The sequence below is a fragment of the Dufourea novaeangliae genome, unplaced genomic scaffold (genome assembly GCF_001272555.1).
Source record: "Dufourea novaeangliae isolate 0120121106 unplaced genomic scaffold, ASM127255v1 scaffold60, whole genome shotgun sequence".
Lineage (NCBI taxonomy): Eukaryota > Metazoa > Arthropoda > Insecta > Hymenoptera > Halictidae > Dufourea > Dufourea novaeangliae.
In genome coordinates, this window is record NW_015373935.1 from 2,092,184 (window position 1) to 2,114,173 (window position 21,990).

General features: G+C 40.7%; 1 long non-coding RNA gene across 1 annotated transcript; it reads left to right on the forward strand.

Annotated features, from left to right (window-relative positions):
* The first annotated feature begins 19,285 nt into the window (after positions 1-19,285).
* On the forward strand, positions 19,286-20,039 carry LOC107185335. Its single transcript, XR_001516160.1, has 3 exons — positions 19,286-19,407; positions 19,493-19,543; positions 19,644-20,039. It is a non-coding gene; the product is annotated as an uncharacterized LOC107185335 (long non-coding RNA).
* Positions 20,040-21,990: the final 1,951 nt, after the last annotated feature.

Genomic DNA, 21,990 nt, shown 5'->3' on the forward strand with positions numbered 1-21,990 from the left:
ATTGCATATCAAACACCACCTTAAAGAAAAAATACCTATATACTAAATACAAGTGGAAAAACAGTGATGTTGAATATTTTGAGTCGCTCGGATTTTTTAGTCACTGTACATTAGACATATACTGTACGTATGAAAGTAATGTACACTTTCAGATATGCACCGCGAACGATGGTCAAAGATTGAACGAAGAATAATGAAAAGATTAAAAGGCTATAGTGCGCGAGGAGGGTCGAGGCCGCGTTGACGTTCGACGTCGCCAGCGGCCGCTGACAGTGTTCCTGTTCCAATCCTCTGACAGGGGCGCCGTTGAAAAATGATGCGCCGCTGTCCGTGGCTCGGCTAAAAGCACGAAATAGTTTTTCACTCACGGGAAAAACACAGCTTTTTGTCGGGCATCGACGACCCTGAATCTGCCCGGTGAGATCGTTCACTTCATTTTTCTCCGGGTATTCTCGAATCGTGGCGAAATTTCGTCACTTTCTAACCCCCCACTTTTTCCAATCTTACAAAATCTATTCTAAAATCGGAATGGAAATGTAAATGATAAATGTTAGAAAAAGGTTCGCGATGTTTACGATTTTAATCCCGTTCAATCGAACAGTTCAACGTATTCATCGCTGGATGTATTTCACATGACCATCCATTTACGCCAAAAAGATTAAGTTAGGTCAGGTTTATTCTTTTCTTTGGAGTGTACAATAGTATGTATCTCTAAAGATGACGTTTCAAGAATTCTTTTATACTAACCAAAGATTATTGTACATTAAAATGACGGTCACCGGTGACCGATTAGTTGTGAACGGAAAGCTCAGCGTCAGTCACCAGTGACCGTCGACGTGTAAAGTGAAAATTCAGTGTCAAAAACTCATCAGTGACCGTCAAGGCGTAAAAGGAAAACTTGTCAGTCATCAGTAACCGTCAAGATCTGAACAGAAAGTTCAGTGTCGGTCACTGGTAACCGTCATCACGATGAACGAGTCCAAACATCTCAAACTAACCATATAAATACGTCATAAACACATGGTCGGAGATTGGTCCGTCTAATCGACAATTGTCACTTGTATTTTCGCCAGCTAATTGACCCATTTACATTGATTCAGGGACATCACGCTGCAGAATACTCTGCTTACGGTTGCAAGTGGGTTAAGCTGATTTTAAATTGACTGGGCCGAATGGAAACAAAGACGAGAAGAGGGTTGGCTCCTCCGTCGGGCTTCTGGTTCAGTCGCGAGGCCGCAAATGACTCTCGGGTGTACGGGGAACCCTTCCGGACAGACATTTAACTCATTCCCGTTAAATACACGAAATTAATGCGGCGCCCCGACACGGTTTGCCCCGGAAGAAAAGAGATCCCCGTGGCACGCACTTCGTGGAAGCTTTCATGGATGGAGGAGGGTACATGAATCTTCTTGCTTGGCCGCGGGACAGCAGAGATGGGCAAAATTTTATTCGAATAATACATAGTGAGAAACAGCAATATCTAAGATCGTCATCCTGACTTTTAAACAGTTCATGAGATTAAACAATTGTTTGCAAAGTGTCTACTCAATCAAGAAGAAATACTATTTTATGATAAAAATTGGAATTACCACGTTCAATCAAGTAAAAATAACGAAATATTTTTTTCATCTTTTATTCGTTATTCGAAACTTTTTATCTAGATAATGAATTTGCCCATATCTGCGGAACAGACCCCGGCAGTGAATTTACTTTCGTGGAAGAAGGAACTCTTCGAAACTTGTGCCCTATGAATTTGTGATGTTACAAGTATAAAAAATAACATAAAAGAAACTAGATAAAATTTACTCATAAAGAACATCAAATCCTAGCATCCAACTGAAATTACCAGCTCCTTCATTACTTGTCGAAACCCAACTACCCCAGTGGTTAGTTAGGCAGGTCTCCAATACACGAAAGAACCCCTTCTCAGCCCCGTGAAACAAATCTAATTAAAAATCCATCAATATCGTGGCGATCGCGAGAACGATGTAGCTAAATAGTCGAAGGGTCAGCGGGGAAAAAGTGAATTGAAGATACACGAACAAATCACGCGGCTAAACGATCGACGGTACTCGAAACATTGCCTAGACTGGGCCAAGTGGAGGGGCGGAGGGGTTCGTCGAGCAAAAGGGTGAAGGACGGAAGCGGGCATGGGCGCGTGGACACGGGCTGCGTGATCCGAAAGGGCGAAAGGACCCTCCGTCGTAGCAGTATTTCTTGCCCGGTCCACGCTGTATGCTCCCTGGTCAAACACTGTGTCGCCTTTGGTATTTATCGGGCAAGTTCTCACCTCAGGCTCATTTGTCTTTTCGCCGCGGGGTGTTGTCCGGTGAGGGGTTCAACCGAGAGAGAGGTGAGAGCCCATAGAAGGAAAAGAGAGCAGAGAGAGACTATTCCGTAGAGAGGTACCGAAAGCTCTCGGCCCAACCAACCTCTCCGACTATCGTTTCAGCCACTCGCTTCGGTAACCGCTTGTCCGCTATTCACTTGCAACTTCCAGCGTGTTAGGAAGGGGGGAGTCGGTTCGCCGGAAGTGACGGCTGATTCACGTCGCTCCACTCGCCGGACGAAACGTTGTCGCGGGGACTAGATATGTGGGATTTTTTGAAGAATTATTTCCATCGAGTAATTGTGATAGAAATTGTGAGGATGGATATGGTTTATGGGTCGGGAAAATGAGTTTTGATGAATTGTAATTTGGGTAATTGGGGGACTAGTAACTCTGTAAAGTATTATAGGCGTACAGTAAGATCTCGATTAAGGGGCTTAAAACTGGGAAGAAATTACTGAAAACGTATTTTATATACAAAGTATGTTGCTTTTATGAGTGTTCAGACGTCATCCCCACTACTGGACGCCTAACTGATTCCACGAGGGACCCCCCAGTGGTGGGGATGACGTCTGAACACTCAGTGCAGAGGACACTCATCGATGTTTTACTGTATGACAATTATGTAAAAGTACTAGCTAGATAATACACAAAGTCATGAAAATACTATCCCGTCCTCTGAAGGTTAATCGTGTACAATTGTCAAATGCATCATCTGGTCTTCGTTTCATATGTAACAGGACACCAACTATAACAAATCATGCCATAGTGACACTCTACTTTCAATTATTCTTGTCTAAATCTTTTAAAAAAGAACATAGTATATTATATGATTCAAGTGCTATTGAACGACATCGCCTAGCACATTATCAAAAGAAACAGAGTTTATACGCCACGCGCAGGCAAAGTGTGTCCGTTTTTTCACCAGATTTTCGGTAATAGACAACGACGCGCGTACATAACGCGCGTTCAGAGCGTTGTGATAAGTAAAAAAAAAAGAAAAGAAACAGATTACTCGGTACAGGCTGGGCGTTATTAATGACGCGAGGCCAAGCCGCATAATATTCATTACCACAAATAGTTGATTATGTACGTTGGCTCATATTTTACCAGCGACCGACAAAGGACGCTGCTACGCGGCGGAGGCCATGACGAATTAATCCACTGATTAAAGCAATCCCCCTGACACCACTGGCTGCTACTACACATTTAATACGTCAACCGGGAATCAAATCTCGTCCGCCCAGCGCCGATTTTTTGCGGCCATCCAGCGCACGCATCGTTCACGCTCCCCGAACCTGCGAGAATTCCGCGGCGAGGATTCCGTTCGATCGGGCCCGGTGATCTCGTTAGAGTGATCTCGACGCGGTTGTAATAACATTACAGTGCTAGACTCTAATCTGAAATACCGAATTATTGAATATTGAAATTATAGCGTCGCAATAGCAATGGAGGTTTAACTGTCACGTATGAAATTTATACGTGTAAACTAAGATGATTAATGATAACGAAGAATCAAGAAGAAATACATACAGTGGGCTGATGATTATCCGAGTTCTGATCGTGAGCTATATACCATACCATTTTGAATTAAGGGAGTTATATATTTAACACCAGAACTACTGCACCTGTCAAAATGACGGATTCCAGATTTCTTATTTTACAATTATTGAAATCCTAGAGATACTTTCATCGGAATTTATGTTAACCTGTAGTTTCTTATGCACTTTATATTACAGTTACTGAGCTGTATTGCATTGTATATTGAACATATTAATATATTACACAATTGAATATAGATTCGATGCTAGTAGTTCTAGTGTTGAGTTCCAATTAACGAGGTTAGGTACTCGGACGCCATTTTGGTCTTTTGCAAGGGACTAAGGTATTATCTTCTAATGAAAAATTGTCTAATTTTAGTCTTCAGATGTTACATATGGGGACAGTAAGATTGATGAAGCAGTTTTTCAATAAATATAAGAATGGGTTCACCTTTAAATTTTAGAAATTGTCGAATCTTTAGGTGTAATTCTGTTCTCTGTAAGAAGAATTGTAGAGAAACTAACATAGGATAGATGGTTAGCAATTCTAAAGTATTTAATGATTTCTTTTCGCGGAAAATAAAGGTGTGGATCTCTCATCAATCAAATAATCAACAATAAAAAACGGTTGTAACGCTGTTTAAAACTACAATAGTCAGACAGCTAGCGGCTAATTCCTCGTCGTTCAGTTTTCTTCGTTGCGCCACGATTTTATAACATCGTTAACCTTTGCAGCGTATAAACGCGCGAACTGTTCTAATCGCGTGTGACTTGCATTTGCGTGGACCGTTCATAAATTAATTTTAAACGAATCATCGCGTCGAACAGCGCGCAAGGATCAAACCACGGCGATACCGTTTGCGAAATGTCTGTTTTATTAAGACGCGCAGCGGGATAACTTATTACAATTCACGTAACAGATTCCGTCAATGTTTATAGGCCGGCGAGATTTCATCCATCACCATTTTTCAGCATATCTCCGATCATCCATCACGAACGCTCCGGAATCCTGGGGTGGGCCTGACGCGAGGCTGCCCTTCCGAGCTAACAACTTGTTCCTGTTGACACTATCGAGAGCGTAACCACTTATGGATGATCATGCACGATTTATCTTGCGAATGATCGCGATTATCCGCGGGGATCGCCGGCCAGGAATCGGAAGAAAACCTTTCGAATCGATCCTCCGTCCGACGCACGTAAGACTTGGAATTATATAGGTCTTTGAGGAATTCGGTTAAAAATTATGAAATATGTCGAAGTTGCGAAAAACTAATTTCTGACGATTCTAATATTATTATTTTAATCTCGTTTAACTTTCGATCCTCCGTGAATAAATTTTTTACAATTAATATACACCGTAGCATAACTATAAAACTACCCTAAAATTTTGAATTCTTATATATTCTGGTAAAAATAAAGAGGAACCAAGTATGCCATGTCTGAAATCGTGTTGAGAAATAATGCTTCCCTAGGAAAAAAGTGGTCCGTTTTTATTTTAACCTCAATACATAAGGACTGAAAATTTTAGGGTGGTTTTATAGTTATGCCACGCAGCCTAGAGGTCGTAAAGACACGAATATTTAATTTGAATTTTTAAATATATTCATTGTTAAGTACTCAATTTAAAAAACTATAAATCTGTTGTCTTTCTGGTTAAAACTTTATAAAGAATATTTCCTTGAACCTCGTGCAGCAAAAAACCACCCTTAACAACGATGCTTTTCTAGTACACCCTCGGAAACAGTAATGAAAGCTTGTACATAATTAATTTAATAGAGCTGTTTAAAACCGCTATCGTTCCCACACAGAGGCAACAAAAGCATTATAATTAACATCGTCCACCGACAGCGTATTTTCCTATCCACACGAGTAATCACCAAATGAAACTATTTCCTCGGTATCAAGCTTTAAATATTCACACTGAACAAAAGCCTCGCTGTCCTCGCAAGGTACATTATAAATTTACCTATTCAAATGAAAAACTCATCCACTGTTCACATTTAGAGACCCACTGTTTCACCCTCCATTCAACCAGAATCAACAATCTCTTTTACTCCATCGAATTGGGTACGAATATTTGAAATTCCCTGCGATTCGTCGGGGCAAGGAAAACCGATAAGAAACCATGCAGAACGACCGTCCGTACTGCTATCTGGCCGAGATCTACCGAAAATTCTGTCTCGACGATTACACCGCGAGAAGCTCGTTAACGTACCGCTCGGTGCGACATTTTCGGCGTGAGCGGTGGAGTCCAAAGGGGACGGTCGGAAACGGTGTCCTTAGGTGCCCTTAGGTCGTACGAGCCGCGAATGGAACTCTGGAGGCCTGCACGCGAACCCGTACTTAGCGCCGCGAATTGATATCGGGTCACGTGACTGGATACATCAAAGCACCTCTATGCAGAAACCGTGTACACGCGGGTGGCGAAACTGGCCCCCTCGAAGCCGATTGGTCGAGGTGGCGATACACGTACCGTTTCACCTGGCACGCCTTCTGGTCACGCCACTCGTCTTTGTCTCCGCGGTTCGTGAAGGGGTTGAATTCTCTTGGCTGGTTCCGTTATTCCCTCGTTGAAATCCTGGATACGTGGAGGAGGTTCGCGTGTATTAAATCTGTTGGAGATTTTGATTCTATTGTTGGTTTAACGAGAAGGTAGAGAATTTTTGATAAAAGGGTAAAAATGTGTCGGATGACATATGCTGAAGTACAATAATGGTAGACTTTGTGTTCCAGATTGATCGTTGACATGGGTCCTAGGGGCGACAAAATTGCACGCCATTATGGAGCTATTTATACACATTTTCGTCTGGAAGTATTAGGACACCAGTTCTGATTATAGAAAATGTGGTATTTCATAGAGATTATGTATTAAACATTCCTTAAACAATATGTTTCTACAATGTACAAAAATTTTGAAGAGTCCTAATACTTATGGCTCGGGAGTGTATATCGAAAAGTACCAAAAGGCAACATACAAAAAGTAACACTGGTTCCTTATGCTTTCGGCCATCATTATCAGTTCTCTAAGTTCGTGAAAATGTTTCTCTTCAACAGTGTCTAACAAATATTCATTCCGAAATACTATGTCAAAAGTGGGTCCAAATTGAACTCTCTTTCAAAATACCGATTATGTATAGAATATCATATCTAGCCTGGGGGGGGGGGCTAGAACAGGAATTTTACACTATCCTCAAGTATCTCATTGGCTTAAGAATAAAATCGAAAACTCGTTCCATCCGACGGAAGCTTCTGTATTTTATTGTATTTCCAAGAGTAAATTGTTCCCTACTAATTTAATCTGATTAAAAATACCCTTAATTAATAGCTCATTCAAAATATATTTTAAACGAAATTATAAATGCACAAAATTCGCAGTCCAGTTAAGGATAGACTCCGTGCAAGTTTCCCAGTCATTGAAACCTACCTAATATTCGCGACTCCAACAATGCATGGACTTAGATCAGCTAGACAAGGTCAAGCTGTCAGCGGTGTCGGCTCGTTAAGACCCGGCCACGTCCATCTCTACTTGGCCGTTATCTCTCGAATCGGCAACGAGTCGTGTTCCGGAATAATCTCTTTTTCGGGATCGTGGCCGCGTAATACGTATTCGTGGCGAGGGCCAGAGGGTGGGAACCTTGTGCTACCTCTATAATTACCGCGAGTATCGTCGTGGGGTTGTTCCCGTTCGGTAGGAGGCGATCGGAGGGGTCGCCATCGTTGCCCGCGGAAGCGAGCGCTGCTTATTATTCGTGTAATTTCAGTCCCCGTGAGGAGAACCAACCAGCACAGTCGATCACGTGATAGCGATACGACCTAATAACAAGGTTCCGCCCGAACATATTGCACTCGGCGGAGAGGGGCGATCTACACACGAAGTTGGTAGGTATTTTTCAGCCGGCAGCCCTTGTGAACCGCCACCCCCGAAAATACGCGTTATAGATACCACCTATAATTTCCAGTTTTCCAGCGGAATAATTACGGTTAGTTATTCAGGCTATGTTCTTGCGATGCTGGAGTAGAGTAGTGTGTAGAACACTCTATCATGAAAGGTCGATGAGACCCATTTTGTCTGTGGACTTTCTTATTCTTCTGTTTTTCTGAGTAGAGTAAATTATCGATGAGTGTTCGAAGGCTCCTTGGCACTGAATTCCACGGAGGACCTTCTAGCGGTGAGGTAACGACTGGACACTCAGTGTCGAGGAGCCTCCGAACACTCATCGATGCTTTACTGTACTTGGAAGTCCTATCGGTTGTAAATGGTCTATAATTCAGTTAGATCGTGTGTAATTTGTTATACAGGACAATTGATTATTTGTATCCTGGGGTTAAATAGAATAAAACGTTTCGAAACTTATCCCGATAGATTTCGTAAATCACTTAAAATTTGAAGAAATACTTTACTAGTTCGATTATCGTTTATTCTGTGTATCTGAGCGTCTTATGCGATTTTTGTAGTTTCTGTATTCGTTACGTAATCTTTTATCGTTTCGAATGTAAATTCATTAGCAATAAAGAACTCACTGGTTTTTATTGTGAGGTCGACAAAATATAGACCGTGCTTTTAATGATCCTAGCTGCAGCGTACGCGTCTTTTTTCTTTTTTTTGCAGAATCCACGCCGAGGAAGGTAAAGGTTCGCTCCCTTCAACGCGGCGCCGGCCCTGAGCGATCCCCATCAGCGCAGATGTCTTCATTTTTCTGGCCAAGGGCTATCTTTATATCGACGTTATAAGTACAGATTCCCGTCGTTAATCGACCTATGAATTTTTAATGCCGAGCATCTGCCTGCCTGATTGCATAATCGTGCGGTTGTAATCGTTCCCGGGCACGTATCATCGCAATTTAAGCCTGCACGTCGTTAGAAATTCCGCGTATCCCAAGTTTCGCGTGATTTTCTCCGCGTATTAACGTCAGCCTGATAAATGGCAGATAATCTTGTATAGGCATTAATAGAATCATGACCTTTCAAAGCGCTTTTTCGTGGAAAAAATAAAACAAGAAATTCTGTAAAACATTCCTCTCGACGAATTCTGCCATCGTACATACATTTATTTATCGGTATATCCAACTGTTCAAGTCATTCGTAGATATAGCATTATCAATTCAATGGACATTTATAATTTAATGAAATAGTTCCTATCACAATCTATTTACCGCAGAACAAGTTCTGCCCAAGGATATAATTCAGAGGATTGTAAAAATAAACTTCATTTCCTTAAGCTATCGATCCACTTAAGATTCAATCAAATCCGCTGATAGTATTGAATGCAGAAGAACCCCAAACTTAAAAAAAAGTAAATAATTAATCTCCAATCGTTCATCGATGCATTCTGAAAAGATTAGACCTATCTCATCGGTTCTACCTTAAGAAACATCTTCATCCTCTTTGAAGGCATTGTATACGTGTCACTAATAACTACCCAACAACCAACATGCCAAAAAGAAACACATATCTTCCACCTAGTTTAGTCTCCTACACTTTAAACTCATAAAAAAACAGCCTACCCTCCGAATTCTTCACCATTCTCCATAAACACCAATTGCAAAAGTCCTACAAAACTGTTTTCATATCGAAAGAACCATCCTCAAAGCTCACCTATCTCCAACCAGAAACCACTATACCAAACGTGCACTCCACGACCATCCAACAATAACGCGAAAAAAGTCTCACCCCTGCCACACTAAACTGAGGTCCAACAATAAAGTTCCATACGACGCAATCGCGATTCGAACCGACAAAAATTCAAAGGACGACACGTTCCTCGGAGTTGGACCAGGCTCCACGGTACCCGAAAAGGAACTTATCTCTCGGCGGGTTAATAGAATAGCTAGGTTTTGACGGAGGCTGCTGTGTGCCTTCGGGGAGAAAGTCGACGAACACGGCCGGCGAGAACCGGCTGCGGTCTGGGTATTCTTCGTCGCGGCTTCCCCGTTTCGCGGCATTCGAATTGCAAATACCAGAATGTTTGCATGTTGTTGTCACCGCATTGGTACCCGGAGGGGACACGCGGGAACCGTTGTGGAAGAGAAGAAGAAGAAGAAGAAGAAGAGGTGGAGGAAGGGGGAGGAAGGGTGGTTGGTAGGATGAGGAGGAAGAACTCCTCAAGAGGAAATGGAGAGGAACCGACTCAAGTCTCAGATAAAGACGAATAAAAATAGGCGAGCGAGCGGCGAGATAGAGGGTGCAGGATGGAGACGGCGTTTCCTGCCCAAGGAACATTAGCGCCCTCGATACTCTCGCCTCCCCCAACCCCCAAGTTTCTGCCAGCCAGCACCGTCGAGGGAAAGGGGACACGGTTCCTCTTGCCCAACCGTTCACCTTTTCTCTCTCTTGTCCGCGTGACAGACGTGGAGCAAGAGCCTCGAACCCACCCCCTCGATTCCGGTGAAACAGTCCGAATGTTTTTCGTTTGTTTATTGAGCAGACAGGGGTGGGAATCGTCTCTGCCTGTGGTGGTCCGTTCGCTTTGGCGGACATTGATGGGTCTTGGTGAAAAATTAAGCGTTTCGTGAGAACGCTTTTATTATTGAGGGAATTTTTGTCTTACTTTTTCTAGGGTGAATATTATTATTTGAGGATGATTTTATTAATAATGGATGTTATTATGTTTCTACATTGGACGCTTTGAGATCAGTTGGCTGGGACGGTGTGTCTCAAGCCCGATAAGATTGAAACCCTTCGATTGTAGTTTTACTATGTAATTAATAGAGATAATTTTGTTAACCCTTTAAACTCCCAATTCTTTTTAATTTTGTTTTCAATAGCTTTCTAATATTTTAGGTGTTTCATTTTAAATGTACTTCGAAAGACAGTTGCTTGATAGGAACCAATATAAGCAAATCTTTTTTAGGCAGACATATCTACTTACATTTCTTTTATTTTGTTAATGTTGCGCTTATTAGTACCTTGTGACGAACTAATGAAAGAGGGATTTTGTAGAAACAAAAAATAATAGAGGCTCTAGTACTCGATGACTAACTTGACCACACATGAGCACCTAAAAAATATTTTACATAGAAGTAAAATCGATACATGCACGAAAAGTTCGATCTAATTGCAAAATTTGTCATTCTACTCTCTAACGTCGACACTTCATTTTTCTTCACCTTATCCCATGATCCGTACAAAAGTATTCGTCGAAACGTGCAAGAGGAAAGCGTCGAAATATCATCCCCTTATCATCGTTGCAGTGGAATCTAGCGTCGTTACCAGGGAATCGATAGGGAGGATTCGAGTTTTTACCGAAGATATTGCAAAGTAGAAAGGGAAGGTCTTTCGGGCATTGTGGAAAACCGTGTAACGGTGCTCGGTGGCCTAGATCCTCCTTTATTCGATTCAAAGAGAATCATACTATCGACAGTGCATTCGAGACCTGTCATTCTTTTGTCATTCAACTGACAATATTTCACCTACGAACACGATCACGATAGCAATGAGAAAAAACAAAGGGAAAAAAGCAAGTTCTGTGGCGACTGTATTACCAGCGGTTACCAGTTTGACGAATTTCAGGGAGAAGGCTGGAGGGTGTCGAGCGAGAGGACCGGATGTCTCGCGAGATCCAGTCCCGCGATTTGTCCCGCTGTTGCTTCCACCGAAGTTATAAAGTTCCCCTATCTCCCGGAGAAGATACGTCTTCCGAGTTTGCCTGGGGAGCGTTTATCGCTCGATCCATATTGAAAACCGTGGATAGCGGAGGAAGAATCGCGATGTGTCTTTGAAGTCCTTCGCAGCCATTTATTGGCAACTCGGGGGTAGCGCGATCCCATTCCCAGATTTCTCTTAAATCTCTACTCCAGAGTCGTCTTACAAAATTCTTTTAACATTACAGCGTACTTAATACACTGATATTCGATTATTTAAATTTAAACGAAATGAAACTGCATTTATAATTACTATGAGGATCTCGATTTTTGAAAACAATTCTATATACTTGAATTTAACAAAATCTATGCTTTCATTTATTGATTGTTTAGAGACATATTCTCTGTATAGAGGCAACGAATTAGAAGAAGAAATACAGAGTTTCGTAGAATGGAAACAGAGACCAATTAACAGAACTGATTTATCAAGAATTCTTCTACGATCCAATACAATATGAAAAAATAATTTTAGAAGGTGTCGTTTGAACCTCAAATGGCACACGAGGATGTAGAGCTATTTCCTCCCTCCCGTCTCCAGATATCCTCACATTCATCTACCATAGCTAGACAGCAAAATTTTCTGCAAAATTACATTTCCTAAAGTTATTCACAAAGACAAGAGTAAATGCAGAAATATCTGTCTCCTCTTAACCCCTTGCCTTGTAACATCGAGTCAGACACGTGATGACGATTTCAAACTGGATTTAATAAACATGTATACTATTTTCTCTGAGTCGAAGTGAAATTCTATTTCATTGGTATTAATATTTAAGATTTAGAGTAAATGTTACACTTGTCCTGAGAATAAAATTCCTTCTGCGTCTGGGAAATTATTAACGATAAAGTAATTTTTGATCGTACAGTCGTTAAAAAACTCGTAAGGCAAGTGGTTAAGTATCTTATTTAGTTCCGAATAAAATATCAAATTCGTTGCACCTGTCAAAAGTTTTATCATTCGTTGTATTTCACAAGGCCCAATAAACGCATAAAATGTGTATTCTAAACACCACAGCGAATAATACCAAAGCTCCGCAAAATTTCTAAAGGTCACGCATCGAGCCGTCTTTTCACAAGCCCCGTCGTCATCCCACGATCATCGCGCGTGTAGAGGATGCTGCGAGGTAAACGCCGGATATTCTACGGCGTCTGTCCCTATTATGGAAGCCATTTCGCTTGGGCCCCGGCCAAGCGGACATGCTGGACGCCGCATTACGATAATACACCCTAATAATAGAGTGGCCACCGTGAGAGAAAGAGAGAAAAAGCAACGAAGTAGACGGAAAGAGAGAGGAAGAAAGAAGGTAGAGAACGCGTTGTCGTGGAAGAAGAGAAGGCCCCGATTGGACGCCCCGAGGCCCGTAATTGCGGCCGTACGATGATTATTGGCGGCGGAGGGGGCCGATCACGATCGAGACCCTGGATCCCCGGCCACGGAGCCGATCGTTCCACCATTCCTGCGTCCCTCTCCGTCGGTCTTCCACGAGCTAAACACACCCATTACACTGAAAATGCGACTTTGATGATTGGGTGCACGACGGACTCCTAACCGTGGCTCTTTCTCTCCTTTTTTTTTTCTTTCTCTGGTTACACGTTCCCGCCATGATGCGCCATTGCTTTTTCTTTTTTCAGGAATTTTATCACCGATCTGACCGACGATCGCTGTCGTTCGCACAGTTGATGCTTGGAGATCTTGGAGAACATTTTTTGGAGTGCTTTTTCTTGTTGGATGTGGTTCCAGTTGCTGGGAAGGTTTTTTTGGATGATTCTCACTTTGGAGGAATTTGATTGGTAATTTAATCGGGGATCGGTGTGGTTCGATGCTGGTATATATTTATTTCATGGCTTTGAGGAGACTTGTGTTTGCTTCGAGACAGTAGTGCTTTTATTATTTTCGGTACACTTGTCCTTGGAGACGATGGGATCGTCGCTCTAGTTTTGTTTATTATGAAAGGCCAGAAGTCGGTAGATAGAATCTCTAAGAATTTCGTACTGACGTTTCAAGGAATATCATCTTCTTATAATTGAAATTCTTATGAGTATTCAAATAGTTTCCTACTTTTTCTTCGTCATTCGAAATTTTGTGCATTGAGATACTTATGTAGTTTGACCATTTCTATGTATAAAATTTTGAACGTTAGATCATCGTTTAAAAAATGACACCTCCTTTTTGACTCAACGAATGATCATTATTACTTGACAGATATATCCAACATTTCCAATGTATTAATCGACCAAAAAGTGGTCGTTTGAAACATTATTCACATTATGATTGCACTATTGCTATAACGAAAACTGTAGAATTTCTTCAAACATTTTTCCATCATTATAAAGAATACACTGTCAGTATTATAATTCATTTAATACATGTTGACTGTACAGCTTAATGACACTTGAAAAATATCGATGTCTATTAAACACAAATTCTTCCTTTGCCAAATATGAGAGCTTCAAATTATTTCCTAGGTAGAAATTACCGTCACACACGGAAATTTTCTTTCTTTCCCAGGAACGATCAAACGTGCCCACGAGTGTGCCACTTTTTTCAGAAACGAGGCGTGTAGAATTAATCTAGGCAACGAGCCCCAGGAATCCAAGCCACACTTACGTGAAACTTACGCGAGTACACCGAGCAAAAACGCTAACCACCCCTGACCGCGAACCACCTGCCGACGCCATAAAGGGCAATGATATTTTTATAATTGAAATTAATTGCAAGATGACCGCGCGCTACCCGTGCGACCGGCAATAAAACCCGGGAACCGTGCAACTGCCCCAGAAGACGACGAAACGAAAATTAAAATGCAACAGGAGAAATCGTAATAGGAGAAATCTGACGTTCACTGAAGACTTACGAAAAAATGGAACAAAGGCAAATCGAGATCAACTGGGATACAATAGATAATTTTAGCCATTCTTTCAAATATATACTGGGGTTTCACAGTATTACACGCATGCTGTAGAGAGAAGAAAAAAACCCTCTCTCTTGCATGTGTAAGAGAGAAAAATAAAAAAATGATCCAAAATAGGCAACTCTCCCCTACCTCGTCTCAAAATTCAACTTCCTCAAAAGTTAGATCTAAAGACGGATGATCCACGTACCAGTAAACAAATGCAAAAAGAAAAAATGTCTAAACCCAACTCAAGCTCCAAAGTCAGGCGAATCGAAGTCTGTTTCGTAACAATCAAACGGGGAACACCGCGAGATTTCCAACGATCCGGCGTAACATCGATCCCATTGTCGCCGAAAGACGGGCCGACGAAGCAAGAAAAAGGCTTCCATTGTTCCGGCGCTAATAGTCCGTTAATTCCCCGGGCGTACATTGTGCGATATTCCGCGGGGGCCCCTCCGGTGGTTGGCTCGGCCCCGGGGATCGGTTAAATCGAATCATAAAAGAATCATAATTAAATCCTCACTTCACCGGCCAAATTGGCATTTCCGACTTTCGCTGGCCCCCGCTAATTTTGACTAATACCTCGGACCCCGGTGACCCTGCCCCGCGATCCCTCGCGGCCGGATGTAGATTTATAATCATAAACGAGGGATTAATTCGAAAGAATAACGGAGCCATGCTTGTCGACATTGCAGGGGGAGGATTCGTTCGGAGTCGAAGGAAGATGAACTGGTCGCTGAATGTTGCGGAAATATCGTGATAGAATTTTTTAAATTTATAGCTTTTGCAAGCATATTTAAGGTGAAGGTAGGTACTATCTATACATCTTGACATCTTGATTTTCTCGCTATTGTTACTCGTAGCAGAAAATGTTTCACCGGAGGCTGGACTGGTATCGAATGTAGCATATTCTGATGTTATTAGTTTTTTCGTGAGTAGATGTGTAAACGTCATATAAAGGTCAACTTTGTTTTTTTTTTAAATAGAATAAGGTATTTTTTTCTTTATAAAAAAGTACTAACCTATATATGTCGAAACTTTAGTAGTTCAGGAAATAGTTCAATTTTATATAATTCTAAAATATCATTACTGTCGTACTTTATTACCATTCTCGTAAATAAACGCTGACGTCTTAGTACGACAGTAATGGTGTTTTAGAATTATTTAAATTGAAATATCTCCTGAACTACTAACTTTTCGACATACATAAATGTCCAGCTGCATCGATTGATGTATTAAAAAATACCTCATTATGTTTAAAAAAAACAAAGTTGACCTTTATATGACCTTTAAGCGTCCACTGACGAAAAAACTAATAACATCAGAATATTTTTGCTACGAGAAACAATAGCGAGAAAATCAAATGAAGTTGTAAGACAAAAAAAAAAATGAAAATGGAGTTGAAAACCGTGCAGAAGGAAGCGTCGAACGAAATAAATCCAGGCCGCGGTATCGTTGAACCCGCAGGCTCTGTATTTTAAAACAACCAAAAGAAGCGGTCGCGGAGCCCTGGGCCCATTTAAATCTGTTGAATGGCTCGAAGGAGCAGAGCAACCTTCTCTTTCAGCGCGGGGATTCGGCAACAAAGGCGGAGGTTTTACTTTTAAATTTAGTACACGGCTGACTCTCTCCCCCTCCCCAACCTCCTCGACGCTCGACTCACCGTCGCGCGACCGGTAAGTAAAATAGGGATTTAGACGCAGCTCCAGTTTATTGCGAGCCGGTACTCCGGTTTCGATGCCATAAATCAGCGGTTCGGTAAATCGTTTCCAGTGATCCGAACGTGAATCAGGATCGGAGATCTGTGTTCTCCGGATGGGGATTAACGAATTAAGATTTCGAAACTGATCGAATTTTGTATTGCCAATGGAATCATATTGAGTTGTTGCATCTTAAAAATATTAAGTATCCTGGAGATTTTGTTTTGAAATTGTATATTTGATGGTTGTATAGGAAAGGTCGTTCTTCAACGCACTTCAGTTCAGCCATTTTGAAATTGGTGAACGGAGGATCCAAGAAGCATGGAATTATATATCTGATTAGCGAATTGAGATGAATCTTACATTTTCGATTTAGATCTACCAAGTAATGAATTTGAGAGTAAAATTTCTCGAAGAAACGAAACTAATTGACAAAATAACTTAATTAATAAATAGTCTACAAGTGGCAGACACTGATAACTAATTCAAGCAGTTGATGCGACATTGAAGTAATTGGTATTTCAATAAAGTACTGCATTAGTGACAGTTTCTGGGAACAAACTGAAGATATGAACACATACTTCCTTTCAGAATATCAGGTAATGAATTCGTCGATTGATCAATTAGCTAATGGAATCCATGAAAATGTAGATCAAGCTTGATTCCAGACCTCTTCAGACATTCATGGTTGAAGAGGTGTTGTGACATTATTATTTAAAAAACCGTTCTCTTGTTGAATTACTAATTCACAATATTCTTATTTCTTAACAATCCTCCTATCATATAAACAAATAACTGAACTTCCAAAGCCCGAACTAACGAAAATAAATACTTATCAATCAAAATAAGTTACTTACACTTCGATGTCCTCCCGTATCTTCACCACCCTTTCACTTTGTTAATACAAATTAACCACACCACTTTATCACACAGAGCACTGCACAAAATATTAAAACACACCGAACTGCTAAGATCAACTTGATCCGAACTTATCGAAACCGTTCGCCAGCCGATCCCAAGCGCATTATCGTAATGAATTGGAGATCCAGCGTGCGTCCGAGACAGCGGCCGAAGTTCAATTAACTTTAAGAATCAGACGACATATTTAATTTCCTCGGAATAATGAGAGTGGGTTTCGGGGAAGGGTGAGCGGCCGTGATATAACCGATAGGAGTGCCGGAAGGAGACGCCCGGTCCTTCGTGGCCGTAGTCGGCCCGAAAGAGAGAGAGAGAGAGAGAGAGAGAGAACGTCAAACTTATCGCCGCGAAGGAATCCGCCCAGGGAGACTTATTTAGAAAATGGAAAACGTTCCTGTTAATCGTTCCCCGTTCCTGTTCAACGCTTGGAACGTGGCTCTTTAAACAATCTTGGACGTGAATTATACAGACTTGGAATGATTACTTCAGCCTACGATCGATAAAATTTCACTGGAAAAATCTCTTATTGAATTGTACACTTCCGTTCATAAGTATGAGTACATCTATCGAATATGCAGTAAATATTACGAGGTATTATGAAATTATTAAAAGTTTGGAATGAATATTGTTTGGGAATGAAATTATCACACAGGCAATGTGTCCACATAATTATGAGTGTTAGGGTATACTTGTATTTTTAATATCAATTTTCTCTTTAGTATTAGGTTATATTACATGCCATCGCCATTATTAGAATATACTTAATAATCTGTGAAATAAAATAAAGGCGAAACTTTCATCGAATTTAATGAGTTTTCCATTTTAGTCTGAACCCAATAAGATATTCGAAAGAAAAAATAAATTTCTACATTTTCGCCTGTCTTTATACATTACTTTAGAAAATGTTATTTTGCATAAAACTCGGCAGTCTAGTAAATGAAATATGATCGACATTGTTTGTTGCGCCAGTCAGACAACATTACTGTGTTTTTCTGTCCTATCTTTTTATTATGGAATTATTATTGCGATTTTTTAACTGTGTACCTCGTAAATGCATATCAATAACAAAAGTTGTTTGGTATCATCGATAGTCAATATGAAATACACGTTACGTTTTTTAAGTACTCACGTTTTCAGATACGAAAGTTATAAATTTGAACAGCAGTTGTGTATAAAAAGCAGAAGTGGACACTGTAGACGAAACTTTATGAGAATCTACTTTTTACGGGATAGGTCCATTTCCAAAAAATAACCATGTAAAAGAAAGAAATATATTATGAAAAATGTATAAAAGTTCTAATTCAAAAATATAAAAAGTCATGAAAAATCCAGCCCGTCCTCCAAAGGTTCAAGAGAATTTTTTAGAATGAAATCATAAATCAGAATAAAAAACAATCATATAAATACAAAATCGACTGTATTCAAAGTTTCTATGCCGCCGAAATCAGCGGAATTCCGTCTAAAAACTTGAACTACAAGAAGAAGTCCGGTCACAGAGACGAAGGACGGTTTTTAGTTGGTATGCGGGGATCGAGTCGCAGGTTTGTTTTTTCGGCGAGACGATTAGTCGCGGGAGAAGCAACACGGTCAGAATGCCAAGATCCGCTGTCACAGCAGGATTTTGTCAGGAAGCTTTTATCCCTACGCGAGGAGTAAATCGTGCGATCGCCGGCGTACATCTATTTGTCACTTGGTCCGCTTCGTGGACGTCTCTCCGTTAGGAGACGGTATAAGGGCGTCCCGACGCTCTGCGGCCAGAGCAGACACCCTCTACTCGAGGCGTTCTTCCACCCACCACCCCTGGGACCGTTCCATCTTTCCTCTTGAGCTCGATCCACCGTGAGGAATAGGTAACCTTTCGTTAAAGAAGTAATTTGTGCCAGAAACGATCGACCGGGACGCCCCGAAACTTCTGTACACCTTGAGTCCGAGCTTGTCTCACCGACAGACCTTTCCTTTGACCTAATTCCGAAGGAACGAACCCTTAAGGTTCTGTCGTACTTCGGTCGATTTATCTTGGTATGTATTGTTGGAAAATATTTGCAATATTTTAGAACGTTTAAATATTTTACGACGTGTCAGTAAGGAAAATAAAACGTTACCCTCGTAAATTTATATCAGTCACGAAAAGATAGTTTTTGTATTATCCATAGTTATATCGAGTACGCGTTATGTTTTTAGGTACTCACGTTTTCGGTAGGAAGTAGATATAAATTTTTAACAGCAGTTGCATATAAAGAGCTGAGGCGGACATCGTAGACAAAACTTAAAATCAAACGGATCCAAAAGGAAGTCAAAGTAAACAACATGTCTCAAGTTGTCGGGCTCTTCCTCCTTGCTATTGCTGCTATTTGTATGCCAGCGTTGATTATGGCATCGACTACAGGGGTGAGTAACGGATTCGATGGTATTGTCAGATATTTCGAATTCGTCACTAAAATGTTTGCATAACTTATTCTCTTTCTTATTTCAGTGTCTTAGAAAAGGAATCTGTCGTGACTCCTTAATGAAACTCTTCTGCTCGGTATAGTAACATAGCCATTTAGTACCACGTCGTAGTATAATGACTTTAGTATTTTCATTATGTTAGTTTATCTGTAATTTTTTTGCTTCTTGCTTTTTAGAAACAATGTGCAGGAAAATGATTTGAAGAGCGTGCAAGTAGGCCCTGCAAATTCTATATTACCACTGGATTATTGCAGAATATTTGATCTTTTTACAAAAACGCTGTATAATGTGAAAACAACGAATAATAATAATACATATTCAATATAATAACATAACAACATGTTCAGGTACAGACGCAATTAATTTGACAGTAAAAATAACTTTTGACAAGATGAAACCTAGGTCTCATAATAGGCGACCAGTTTTGGAATCATATTTCTGCATACTTTTAATTTTTATTTTATTACGATGGAACTTTATCTGTTTTCTCATAATTTCTGATATATCGTAAAAATGTACACTTACATTTAAAACGTGTATCGTATTCCAATAAAAGTATTTTTAATCGAGAATTATGCGTGCATAAAAAAATGGGTCTCATATTCGGCTACTTTGCTCTACGTACTTAAATACCTGCAGTTGATGACCAAGTCTTCGTCACACATGAAAAATACATAACGGACAATGAAAGAGGCCGAAGATTCTTTCCCTGAAACATCACGGGCCGGACACCCCCGAGGCAATGAACAGCAACGCTTTCCCCGGATCGATGGGCAGATATACGCGCAATCATGGGCCGTATACGTTAGGTGTATCAAGTTATCCGCGTACACTAGACCGACAGTGTTCTAACTTTAGTCATCTCATCATCCCCCTTCATTGGGGGTCGGTGACTTGCACGTTCGTGACTCGGCATCTAGGGCGGCCCCGATACATCGCACCCCTGCGGTGGATGCGCGCCAACGTCGCCCGGTTTGCGCTTCATCCCCGACCTCGTTGTCGGACAGGATCACAGGTCCATTTATCCAACGTTTACAAAATAAAATCATGCGATCGAAGGTGTCGTCATTACTACCCCGGTGTTCTATTAATCACGATGGGCTAAAGTGATGTGGTCAACTTAAGGGGTGTCTTTGGACCATTTTTTATTAGAAAATTCTAGCGATCAGAAGCTTTGGAGGATGATTGCTATGATGTTGCTAATATTAAGTTTTTGAAAGTGTCCCCCTTCGATTTTTATGAAACTTCGTATTTCTGTTAAGTAGTAAAAAATAAAGGATACGTATTTTTTTTATCGGCTGAGACGCGACTTCAAGGGGTGAAACCACCCCTCGAAGTTTCGATCCGAAATTTTTTTGTTAGGGACAAATTATATTTTGGGCAATTTGTTAGCACCATATTATTGTACATAAAGAATTGCAAACGTGAAGAGGTGTATAGCTTAATAAGATGTGCCTAAACTGGGCTGCAGATTTTTTACTGTATTTGGGATATCTGATAAAACTATTAAGAAGTAAATTCCAGTCTTTGTATTGTAAATTAGTCTGACCGTCTATATTCGTATAAACACCCAACGCTCAATAATAATAATCATAGACATAAAAGTTAGATCTATGAAGTTCATATTTCAGTGTGATTTTGGACCTAATATTAAATTCAGATTTCATATGGGCTGGGTTAGATTACTAACTTAAACTCAGACCTGCACTAACGTTGTGAGAGTAGGTTATCGTCCAAAAGTAAAATACCACATATAACAATCATTAATAACAGAAAATCATACATTACGTTACGAAGCTTACCAAAGAACGACGCTCGACAGTAGTTCAAGAAACTGAAATTCCTAGTTACTTAAAATTCGATAAATGAATGGGGTGAAATTTTAGTTCGATAAATAGAATGTAATGTAATTACGAGAGAAGTACACAAATTTTCCATTCGCATGGAAGGATCAAGCTTCAGACGTGGTAGGTATAACATGAGGGTTCCATTGGATTCGAGGAACGTGTTATCGAGGCCACTGCGGGTCACGCCTAGGCTGGATATACAAATTTCCGCAATTATTTGTCGACTTACGACGTCATTATATTGCAATCTGGGGAACAGCAACGTGGATAGACCGTGGAGCGATTTTCGCCTAATATCTAACCCTGACCGCACTTTGCGATACTCGCTTGCAGCGGTGCTTCGAATTCACTCGGGACGTTGCGATTCATGGAGATCGTGAACCGCATCATGCCAACCGCGATATCATGAATTCTTTAATCACTTGCCCTCTGACTCCATCCTGAATGACCTAACCATCGGGACTCTGCTCTTGAAAAACCTCAACTGTTGGTTACAAATACCAATTTCACCCTGAGGAACTTAAGGGGTCATTCTACTTTGACGGTCGAAACAGTTAAGCTAGTTTTAGGGATTTTTCCCTCAGTGAATGCAATATGTAATCAAATGCACCTTGTTAGTATTTCCTGAACTACTTATAAATAATATAGTAAAATAGTGAAAATAATTTTATCGTAC